Source organism: Tupaia chinensis, unplaced genomic scaffold (assembly GCF_000334495.1).
Source record: "Tupaia chinensis unplaced genomic scaffold, TupChi_1.0 Scaffold000231_1, whole genome shotgun sequence".
NCBI classification, from domain to species: Eukaryota; Metazoa; Chordata; class Mammalia; order Scandentia; family Tupaiidae; genus Tupaia; species Tupaia belangeri.
The window spans coordinates 99,257-110,996 of record NW_006159706.1 but is presented as its reverse complement, the minus strand read 5'-3'; the positions used below and the strand labels follow the sequence as shown (position 1 = coordinate 110,996).

Here is an 11,740-nt window from a genome sequence, read left to right as displayed (position 1 = left end):
AAGGAAGAGAATGACTCTAGTGCCCTTCAGGAAAGAGTGCCTTGCCTGATAAGTTGTCTCGTAATATCATGGTACCTTCTGGCCCCTTTGCCTAGATGCCGGGAAGACTTGTCCAGTGCTAATGAAATCACTATTTTACTTGGGACAACTGGTTTGCAGAGTCATCAAACCCAGGCTGTAGGTTTAGTTGAACATCAGAAAGAACATGTTAGAAAATAAGTGACTTCTAAAAAGTGATGAAAATTTTTGAATCCAGAATTGAATTCACAAGATGATTGACAGAAAATGAGTGATGCTGCAGGTGATATTGCAACTTTGAAGTTAGAGCAAAACACTGAATTGCTCATAAACCTCATTCCAAACCAGAAACTTCTGATATTTTTGAAGCAGATTTTACAAATGATGTAAAATGCAAAGATTTGCTTGCTGATAAAGAGCTGTGGGCTTGACTTGAAGAACTAGAACGCCAAGAATTGCTGGGTGACCTTGATAGTAAGCCTGATATCGTGACTGCAAATGGAGAATACCACGTCTTCGGAAGAAGAAAAGGAAGATGGAAACACAAATGTTAATGTGATACCTCAAGTAACACGTTCTCTTCTGCCCAGCGGTTGTCCTAGGGATGTCACAAGTTCAGAACCACTCAGTGGTCAATTGACTAGTCAGTCGAACTGTTTCTTGACTGGTTCTCATTCTCATCACAGTAATGAAGATGATGATGAGGATGATGATGGTGATAATGAAAATGACCGTAATACTGTAGGAGTTAGGGATAATTCTGTACCAACTAAATATATTTTCCTCGTACTGTTGAACCTGAGTGTTTGAATCAATACTGTGAAAAAATACCACTTCAAAAGTCAGTGAAAAGAAAGAAGCAGCCAAATGTAAAGGAAGGAACAGTATTGGCAGTGGTCATTCTTCCCAAGAGCTGCCTACTGCTGCGACTCCCACTGACATTGCCAGAGTCTTTGGTGGTGTTGTAAATGGGGGCTGGATTCCCACACGGCTGGCCGTGGTTCGAGCCCTGGACCTGGCGGCTTGCTCTCCCACTTTCCTTTCCTCCCCCGCTTCTCTCTCTCTCTCTCTGTCCCTCCCTGGCCAAATGTAAATAAATAAATAAAGTTAAACAATTCTTTAGAAATAAGTAAATAAATAAACGGGGACTGTATTCCTCGTAAACCAAACCTGTTCGTAATGACACCAGTGAAGGCAGTGATTTGAGACAGGCGGAGGTGTGAGGAGTATGTGAAGCAGCCGCCTGTGTGACACCAGCGAGAGCATTTTGGAAGAGGAACCACAGCCGGAAAATCATCGAAAGGAACTTTCGGCTTTATCATAAACGCCTGAGGCTTTTTCTGGACCCGTAATAGGAAAGTAATTTTTATCGCCTTCTTCACCACCACTCCCAGCCATTGCTCATGCTGTGCTACCTAGCATTCCAGAATGAACAGTGCTATCAGAAGTATCAGAAGAGGGTTTAAAGTGCAAAGCTGCCGGGCTGTAACAGGAAAACTAGGCTTTGCCTAGAAAATGGGAGTTTATACCCTAAAACTTAGTTGTGTATTTACTTGTTTAGAATATATATGGCAGCATATGTTACTTGTAGTTTGAAATAAAGTATCTTGAATTAGTTTGGCAGCAAATTTTCTTACCCTACCTGTGGTATGAGAAGAAATCAAAGTCAATGTTTGAACACTTTAATATTCACCTTGTTTTATTAATTCTCTAAATACTGTCAGCACTCTTGTCTGAGTTTGCCTTATGCTGCAACGGCAGCATTTGGGGTCATTTTTCGAAGAATACTGTTCATATGCATTGTTTTTGTTTTTCAAACTAAATGCAAGTAGTTTTTTTTTTTTTTTAAAAGAGAGAGATTTCTATAGGATGTGTACGCTCGCTGGAGAGACAAGAGAGACAGAAATCGAGAAATCACCCCCTGGGGAGGTGGCCATACTGCAGTCCCTTCTCCTTCTTTCTCCTCTCTGGATTTTGGGTTCGCACACACACACACCCCCAGCATGAGTTTTAAGCCATAAGGTCTGGGGCTCGAACTGCAGTCAACTATGTGGGAATCCAGTGACGTAACCGTTATGCCATCTGCTGGTCCCAACACAGGCAGTTTTGTAGCAACTGTGATGCTGTGCATACCATATAGACCATTTTAAGGAAACTTTGAAAATTTCAAATAGATTCAACAATTACTTGCTTTCACATTTTGAAAAGCACTTAAAAAAATCTACTTACTTTGTAGATTGTGCAGCTAAGCAGCTACTTAAAAAACCTTTCCCTTTGAATGTCATGCCATTATTTTTAGGGCAAAAAGTTACATGTACCCCATGGAAAAGTTTCTTTGATTGGAGAAATGATATTTTGTAAAACTTCTTTTTTTCAGGGCCAGCAGTTGGCATAATGGCTGTGTTGCTGGACTCCCATGTATTTGACTGTGGTTCAAGTCCCGGACCCAGTGGCTAAAACTCATGCTGGGCACATGTGTGAGTGTGCCCAAGATCCCAAGAGGAGAATGGAGGAGAAGGGATTGTGGCATGGCCATCCTCTCTGGGGGGTGATTTCTCGCTTTCTGGCCTCTCTCTCTCTGTCTTTCTGGCAAGTGCACATGCCCTATAGCAAAAAACCTCTTCAAAAAACAAAAAAACTTATTTTTTTAAGTACAAATTTTATGAAACTTGGTCTCTAAAAAATTTCTTTTTAAAGATTTTATAAAAGTGTATTATAACGCAATTGGCTGGTGAATGTGGTAGTTTCTAGGGCATAAGACATTTATGACAGGATGGAATAAAAGGAAAAAGGATTGTGGTGTGGCTATGACCCATTGTTCTCTCTCTCTTTCTCTTTTTCTCTCTTTCTCTCTCCCTGTGTCTATGGCAAGCTCATGTACCCTCTGGCAATCACAGAAAAAGAAAGAAAACGCACCACCCGCCCATTGCAGTGTGGCTGTGCTGCAATCCTTTTCTCTCTGTTTTCCATCCCATTAGTATTTTAGGCAGGTACAAACATGTGCTGGGCGTGTTTTTCAAGCTGCCAGAGCAGAACTCAGACTGCAGTTGACCATGTGGGATCTGGCTCCCAAGGCACAGTTCTTAATTGGTCCCATATGTTTTCTTCCTTGACAATGCTTCCCATGTAATCAGATATAGCAAATAAATGGACTTTTTAAAAAGAATTATTTATTTTATTATTACTATTATTACTATTTTTTAAAAGAATTATTTTATTTAACTTTATTTATTTATTTATTTTAATTTTGACCAGAGACAGACAGAGAAAAAGAGAGAGGGAAAGTGAGAAAGCAAGCTGCCAGGTCAGGGACTCTTAATGCCATCACCCATGTGGGAGTCCAGTCAGTGCCTTGCCACCATGTCACCTGCCGGCCACAAACTGAATTATTTTAACATCTCTGTTTTTAACAAGATGAAGAACAAATCTTTTGAGATTTTCCAGGGACTCTCTGGGAAATCTCAAGGTCTTTTGAGAACAAGAAAAGTTCATATAATATTTGACTATAAGGGGCTGGCAGGTTGCATAGTGGTTGGGGATGCTGGACTCCCACATGGCCAATCATGGTTCAAGTCCCAGACCTGGCAGCTTGCTTTCTTGCTTTCTCTCTCTCTTGCCATGTTGCAATCCTCTCAGCTCAGCCTCCTGAGTATCTAAACCTACCCACGTGTGCCACCATGCCCAGCTCTTGCAGACAGGCCTCACTGTGTTGCCCATGCTGGTGGAAGCTTGCAATCCTCTTGTCTCAGCCTCCTGAGTAGCTGAGTCTACAGGCACGCACCACGTGCCCAGCCTTTTAGAACAGCCCTGGAGCACAGCCATTAAGAGCTATACAGAAGGAGCTGGATCCCATGTCACCTTTAGGTTCAAGTTCAACTAACTGTAGGGAGTTGAGGGGCTGAAATGGGAAGAGATAATTCTTGCAGGGGTGGACAGAGGGATGGAGGAGGTAGGGAGACTTATCACAGGATTTGAAGGAATTTAAGAAAAGATGGAAGGTGGTAAAAGGAGGAAGAAGGTGCAGAGAAAAGAGAAAGGTCTTAACGGAGCTAGTCTGGGGAGACTGTAAGAGAAGAGATTGGAGAAGAGAATGGAGAAGAGATTGCAGTATGGCCATCCCCCCTCCCGGGGTGGGGAGTGATTTCTCACTTTCCCTTTCTCCATCTGTCTCTGGTGAGCACATGCACCATGTGGCAAAAACCTTAAAAAAAATAAAAAAAGAAAAAGAAGAAAGAAAAAGGAAAGAATATCACTCCAGGCATGTGCTGTGTGCCCCAAATCCTTAGAATGGAGGAGAAGAGATGCAGTGTGGCCATCCCCCTCGCGGGGTGGTTTCTCACTTTCCCTTTCTCTGTCTCTCCGGTGAGCATACATGCTCTATGGCAAAAACCTTAAAAAGAAAGGTTTTTAAGTCAACTGAGAAGTGAATGTGTAGGGCGCGTGCGCTCGCCAGACAGACAGACAGAGACATAGAGACAGAAAGCGAGAAATCACCCCCCAGGGGGGATGGCCACGCCACAATCCCTTCTCCTCCATTCTCCTCTCAGGATCTTGGGCACGCACGCACACGCGCCCGGCGTGAGTTTTAAGCCAGCGGGTCCGGGACGTGAACCGCGGTCGACTACATGGGAGTCCAGCGACATAGCCATTACGCTAACTGCTGGTTCCCAAAAAGAAAGGTTTTTAAATCAACTGAGAAGTGAATGTCCATGGATAAAACAGAACCAAGTAGAAAACAGGGAGCCCTCACAAAAAGCCAAGAAAAATTTCCTAGTCCCAGTGTCAGAGAGTGAAACCCTACTTGAGGCAGAGTTGGGAAAATCTTCTAGCCTAGGGCTTCAGAGAGTAATTTTCACTTAAAAGAGTTAGGGGAACAGCAGGTGGTGTGGTAGTTAAGGCACTGGATCCCACATGGCTGATTCTGAGGTTCTAGTTCCGGACCCAGCAGTCTGAAAATCACTCTGGGCATGTGTGTATGTGTGCCCAAAAGCCCAAGAGGAGAATGGAAGAAAAGGAATTGCAGTGTGACCATCTTCCCCCGGGGGTGGGGGGTGATTCTCACTTTCTGTCTCTCTCTGCATCTCCGGCCTATACATATGCCCTATAGCAAAACTCTCTCTAAAAAAAAAAAAATAAAAATAAAAAAAAAGATATCTAAAGAAAAATAGAGGCAGGAAGAAGGATTTCTAGCCTACCAGTTACCTTTTGAACAAAGAAGACTGGGTCTCTAACCTAGCCTCGGAGCATGTACTCGGGATTATAAGAATCTAAATCTATCCTGTGCTTCCACAAACTGCCATCCTGAACACTAGCGCAGGAGTCATTTGCTAGCGGAGTCCCTGTCAATCAGTCAGGAGTAAAGATGAGGGTTTCAAAGGCCTGCATTTGGAGACCTGGGTGAGAGGTCTGGGGTCCAGCATTGAATCTGACCCTATCGAAATTGCAGCATCATAGTATCAAAGAAAAATTACACCTGACACTTGTTAAAATGGTAAGGCAAAAACTCTATTCAGGACTGCCACAAGGGGCGTAGAGACTGTTGTGATGGGGTTTTGAAATAGAGGAGAGAGATTGGGTTCGACTCTGAATACAAGAAAAGGGAGGGGTTTACAGCCAAGGAGCAAGAGGGTTAGAACAGTTAGTGTATGGAAAATGACTACAGAGAAACATTAGATTTAAGGCGGAATTCTGATAGGATGTTTGCTGAACACAGGCCAGGATGATAGCACGCCACCTAGGGAATGAGGAGTTTTGTCAGATACTGAGTAATCGGACATTGACAGTGGCAGATCCCGGCTAAAATGACTTAGCAGGATTCCTGCTAACATTGGGCTCTTGAGGACATGTGCAAGGATGGGACCTAGTAGAAACAGCTCAGAGGAACCTCATTAGAGCTTGGTCAGGTAGATAATCTGCCATTTATTTGCATCTTCTCTCTCTGTTTTAAAAAATCAGTCTAGCTAAAAGTTTGTCAATTTCTTTTTTAATTTGCCAGAGAGTGCTCATGCTCACCAGAGAGAGACAAAGAAAAGTGAGAAAGCACCCACTGCGGGAGATGGTCACACTGCAATCTCTTCTCTCCCTCCCTCCTTGGGGGTTTTGGGCATGCATGGACATACACCTTGCCCATAGTCTTGTGTTCTTCCTTTTTATTCATGATTTCAGATAAGAAAAATAGATGAAATACTGATCAAATATGCAGGAGGCAGAGAACCAAGCCAAATTTACCTGGACAGGTTTCCCTAGGGAGAATTTTAGTTTGCACTTGTTCGAGTTACTCCAGAATACAGGATGAAACCTAGTTTCAGAGTGCCCCTGGGGTTGTGTTGACTCAGGGTATATACCACCTTGGGTTGCCAAGCATGTGAATGTGACTTAGTGGTTTAGTAGAAGTAATCATCTTTTCTGGACACCATTAGCTGCCATCAACCAATGACCGTTGCCCTCTCCCCTTTGTTTATATACCCTGATTTCGTTCAGGACACAAAAATTTCAGACTTGCCCCAATCCTCAATGAATGATTAAAAGTTTAGCACAGGGCCCAGCAGGTGGCGTAGTGGTTACATTGCTGGACTCCCATGTAGCCAACCACAGTTTGAGTTCTGAACTGTGTGTGTGCGTGTGTGTGCGCGTGCATGCCCAAAATTCCAAGAGGAGAATGAAGGAGAAGGGATTACCATGTGGCCATCCCCCTTGGGGGTGATTTCTCACTTTCTATCTCTCTCTATCTCTGGCGAACACACACACACTGTAGCAAAAATCTCTTTAAGAAAAAAAAGGGTAAGTACAATTGCTAATAAGAAACCTCATTTCCTTTTGCTAGGCACTTGCTTTCTCAGCATCCTTTGAAGCTAAGAATATAAAATGCAAACAAATGGGGAACCAGCAGTTAGCGTAATGGCTATGTCGCTGGACTCCCACGTAGTCGATCGCGGTTCGTGTCCCGGACCCGGTGGCTTAAAACTCACGCCGGGCGCGTGTGCGTGCGTGCCCAAGATCCCGAGAGGAGAATGGAGGAGAAGGGATTGCGGCGTGACCATCCCCCCTGGGGGGTGATTTCTCGCTTTCTGTCTCTATGTCTCTCTCTGTCTGTCTGGCGAGCACACGCGCCCTACAGTGAAAATCTCTCCAAAAAAAAATGCAAACAAATGAAAAAGCTATATGTAGGTAATAATTATTAAACAAAAAGAAACTAGGATCCGATGATTTGGGAAATTCTCTACCTATCCTATCTACATTGCAGAAGATGCTAAAATGGAGATACACTGTCAGGAATGCATGCTTTTGAGAGAAAGCCCAGGGTGTGATTGAACAACATTTTGCTAGTGTCCTGGAAGGATCAAAATGTCAGAGCATATTATAAGAATGTGAATTGAAAAACTTAGGTAGACGATTCATGGATCCCCTTGAATAGCTCAGCAGAAGCCAGAAATCAAGATGAGATTGTCCAGGAAGATCTGCGGAGGACCCGCTTGTCTAATGAGGTAAACCCCAGGCAGACACAGGAAACCACAAAGTTCTGGAGGATGTTATATCAGCAGAAATACTGCCCATGTGGACTTGAAGGAACATGGAAGAAAGGGACATTTAAAAAGGCTCTCTACGGGCTGCCAGTGGTTGAGGCTTGGTGGTTAAGGCAGCTAGATCCCACAGAACTGATTATTCAGTTCAAGTCCTGGACCTGGTGGCTTGAAAAACATGCCAGGCACATATGCGTGTGAACTCAAAATCCTGAGAGGAGAGTGGAGAAGGGATCAAGCATAGGCCATCCCCCAGGGGTGATTGCTCGCTTTCTCTTTATCTCTGGTCAGCACATGTGCCCTATAGCAGAAGATAAATAAAATAAAATGTCTCTCAAAGTTCTCTCAAAATTAAAGATACAGGAAATAGGCTGATAATTACTCAGCTATAGTCACCTGCTAGTCTTCAAGAAAAAGTAATGACAATTCCAAGGGTAGTGGTGCAGACAGAGGGCAGAACTGAGAGCCATGGGTTGTTTCTAGGCCTTGAGACTTCATGGCATTTTCTGAGTTGGACTTTAAAATTGTTTCGGATGTGGGGCCAGCAGGTGGCATGATGGTTAAGGTGCTGGAATCCCATATAGCTAACTGTGGCTTGAGTCTTGGACCTGGCAATTCGAAAAATCACACTAGATGCAGTGCATTGATGCCCAAAATCTTAGCCCAAAATCTTAGGAGGAGAAGGGATTGTGGAGTGGCTCTCCCCCCTGGGGGTTGATTTCTCATTTTCCCTCCCTGTGTCTCTCTGGTAAGTGCATGCTCCCTATGGCAAAACCTAAAAAACAAACAAACAAACAAACAAACAAATGAACAAAACTTGGGACCAGTGAGTCCCTTTTTCTATTTCTTATTTCTTTTCTTTTAAAATTGCGATGTCTGGGGGCTGGCAGGTGGCATGGTGGTTAAGGGTGCTGAACTCCCACATGGTGGACCATGGTTCAAGTCCTGGACATAGCGGCTTGCCTTCTCACTTCCCCCTCTCTCTGGTCAAATTAAAAATAAGTAAATAAAGTTAAATAAAATAATTTTTAAAAGAAAATCAAAATGTCTGAGAGGGTCAGCAGATGGTATAGTTATTACGTCGCTGGACTCTCACTTGTCTGACCATGGTTCAAGTCCCAGACCAGGTGACTTGAAACTCACGCCCAGTGCATGTGCATGCGTGCCCAAGATGGCAGGATGAAAAGGGATTACAGTATGGCAATCTCTCCTGGGGTGATTTCTCACTTTCCCTTTCACTGTCTCTGTGTGTGTCTCTCTCTCTGTTGAGCACATGAACCCTATGACAAAAACTTCTTTAAAAAAAAAAAAGAATGTCCGTAACTGTTATCCTTTGCCTATCACATGAACCCTATGACAAAAACTTCTTTAAAAAAAAAAAAATGTCCGTAATTGTTATCCTTTGCCGGCCTCAGCATTGTATTTTGGGGGCAGATAACAGGTTCTCAGGTTTATGTATTGACTATATTGAACCCATGTAATCCTCACTACAATCACATGAGTCTCATAGGTTCATAGGTAAAGAGGGATTTTGCCCCAGAATCATCCTGCCTATGACAAAAACTTCTTTAAAAAAAAAAAAATGTCCGTAATTGTTATCCTTTGCCGGCCTCAGCATTGTATTTTGGGGGCAGATAACAGGTTCTCAGGTTTATGTATTGACTATATTGAACCCATGTAATCCTCACTACAATCACATGAGTCTCATAGGTTCATAGGTAAAGAGGGATTTTGCCCCAGAATCATCCTGCCTCACTTATATCTCATTTAGACAGTTTAGATAAGGAGATATGGGCCTTTTTAGTTGATGGGATGTAGATTTTAAACTCGAGTTGATGCTGTAACGGACTAAGACTCTGGGGAATCAAGGGTTGGGAGGAATGTATTTTGTATGTGATGGATGTGAGCCTTTGAGAGCCAGACAGCTGACTGTGGTAGCCTGAAAGATTGTCCCCTGGACTTGTCCACAGAACCTGAGACTGTTATTTTACATGCTGAAAGGAACTTTGCAGATATAAGTTAGAGATCTTGAGATGCAGATTACCTTCATTTATCTAGATGGATTCACAAGTTATAAGAGGGAGGCGGAAGGGTCAGAATGTGACAATAGAAGCAGAGAGAGTTTCGAAGATGCTCCACTGCGAGCCGCAGATGGAGGAAGGGACGGCAAGCTCAGCAATGTAGGTGGCCTCTACAAACTGGAAAACATAAGGGAGTGGATTCTTTTAGATCTGGAGGAAGCCTGGCCCTGCTGATGCGTATTTTTGTCATACTAAAACCCATTTCAGACTTGTAGCCTCTGGAATTATAATTCACGTATGTTGTGGGTTTTTGCTTTTGTTTTGTTTTTGTTTTGCTGCAGGGTGTGTGCACTTGGCAGACAGAGACATAGAGAGGGAAAGTGCTGCTGCAGTCCCTTCTCCTCTCTTCTCTTCTTGGGATTTTGGGAATGCATGCACACATGTCTGGCATGAGTTTCAAGCTACCAGGTCTGGGACTCAAACCATGGTCAGTCATGTGGGAGTTCAGTGCCTTAACCACCACACCACCTGCCAGCCCCTACATATGTTGCTTTTACCCATTGAGTTTGTGGTCATTAGTTACAGCAACAATAGGAAGGAAAGCAATACAAAATATACACAGATAGTGAGATTTAAAACAAAAAAGCAGAGAAGAGTTAAAGATTAAGCCTGTTAAGGGACCGGCAGTTGGTGTAATGGCTACGTCGCTGGACTCCCATGTAGTTGACTGTGTTTCGAGTCTTGTACCTGGTGACTTAAACTTATGCCAGGCACATGTGTGTGCATGCCCAGGATCCTGAGAGGAGAATGGATTGTGGCATGGCGATTCTCTCTGGGGAGTGATTTCTCGCTCTCTATCTCTCTCTCTCTTTCTGGCACATGCTCCCCATAGCAAAAACCTCCCCCCGCCCCCCCCAAAAAAAGATTAAGCCAGTGGGTACTAGAGGCAGCAGTTGGTAACAGAGGCAAGATGAGTAGCTATCGCATATGGACAGAGCATGGAGATGAGCTATATACATGAGCTCGGGAGAGCCAGGGAAGGCCCATTCTTCTGGTCAGAGTCTGATTCTGGTTGGGTTGCGCGGGGGCTTAATAGGATTGTCTAAAAACAGATGGAGAATAAGTATCACGGCCATCTTCTGTCAGTTGGTTCCAGCTCTGTGTTTCATGGATTACGATCTTTGTTTCATACGACCTGCGGTTCCATGGACATAAGGCTGATCTTCAATTCTGAGAGCAGATTTTTTTTTTTTTGAGATGTTTTCAGCATAGGGCGCATGCGCTCGCCAGACAGACAGACAGAGACATAGAGACAGAAAGCGAGAAATCACTCCCCAGGGGGGATAGTCACGCCGCAATCCCTTCTCCTCCATTCTCCTCTCGGGATCTTGGGCACGCACGCACACGCACCCGGCGTGAGTTCTAAGCCACTGGGTCCGGGACGTGAACCGCGGTCGACTACGTGGGAGTCCAGTGACATAGCCATTACGCTAACTGCTGGTTCCCCTGAGAGCAGATTTTAGGTGTTCTCTCTGGGTTGCACCTCTGACTAACGCATGAGAGGATGCACGTGGGGATTCTGAAAGAGTATGTCAGGGTAGGACCCGGCGAGGCCGACCTTGCTAGTCTATGGCAACGTTGTGTAATGAGGGTCTAGAGCCCAGGGATTCTCACACTTGAGCACACACCAGAATCACCTGGAAGACTTGTGCGAACAGATCACTGGGCCACACTCGGTATCTGACTTACTAGGTTTGGGTGGGGCTTGAAACCTGAACTTGTTTCTGACAGGTTCTCAAGTGCTGCTGCTGCTGCTGCTGGTCAGGAGCTGCACGTGGAGAGCCACTGCTCTGAAAGATGCTGACTCGTAGCTCTTTTTTAGAATTGGGTGTCATGAACCCACTGCTGGAGTGGAGGTTACAAAATCTCTTCATGTTCCCAGAATCCCTTGGGAGGGGTTATTCATTCTTCCTTGAATTTATCTTGTTTTTTTTGTTGTTGTTGTTGTTAATAAACTGTAAACACACATTCCTTATCAGGACTTTGGTGATATTTGTGTGGGAGAGGTCTCTGTATTTCTGTGGGCTCTACTGAACACCTACTGTGTGCTAGGCTAGCCTCAGGGCCCTTTGCACACACGGTATGACCATCCTTCCCTGACCGCAGCTCAAGGCAGACCAC

The 11,740-nt window shown here is 44.3% G+C and overlaps 1 pseudogene; it reads left to right on the top strand.

Moving 5' to 3' along the window:
• LOC102472951 (unconventional prefoldin RPB5 interactor 1 pseudogene) overlaps positions 1–11,423 on the top strand; it is a 12,485-nt pseudogene extending 1,062 nt beyond the window's left edge.
• Positions 11,424–11,740: the final 317 nt, after the last annotated feature.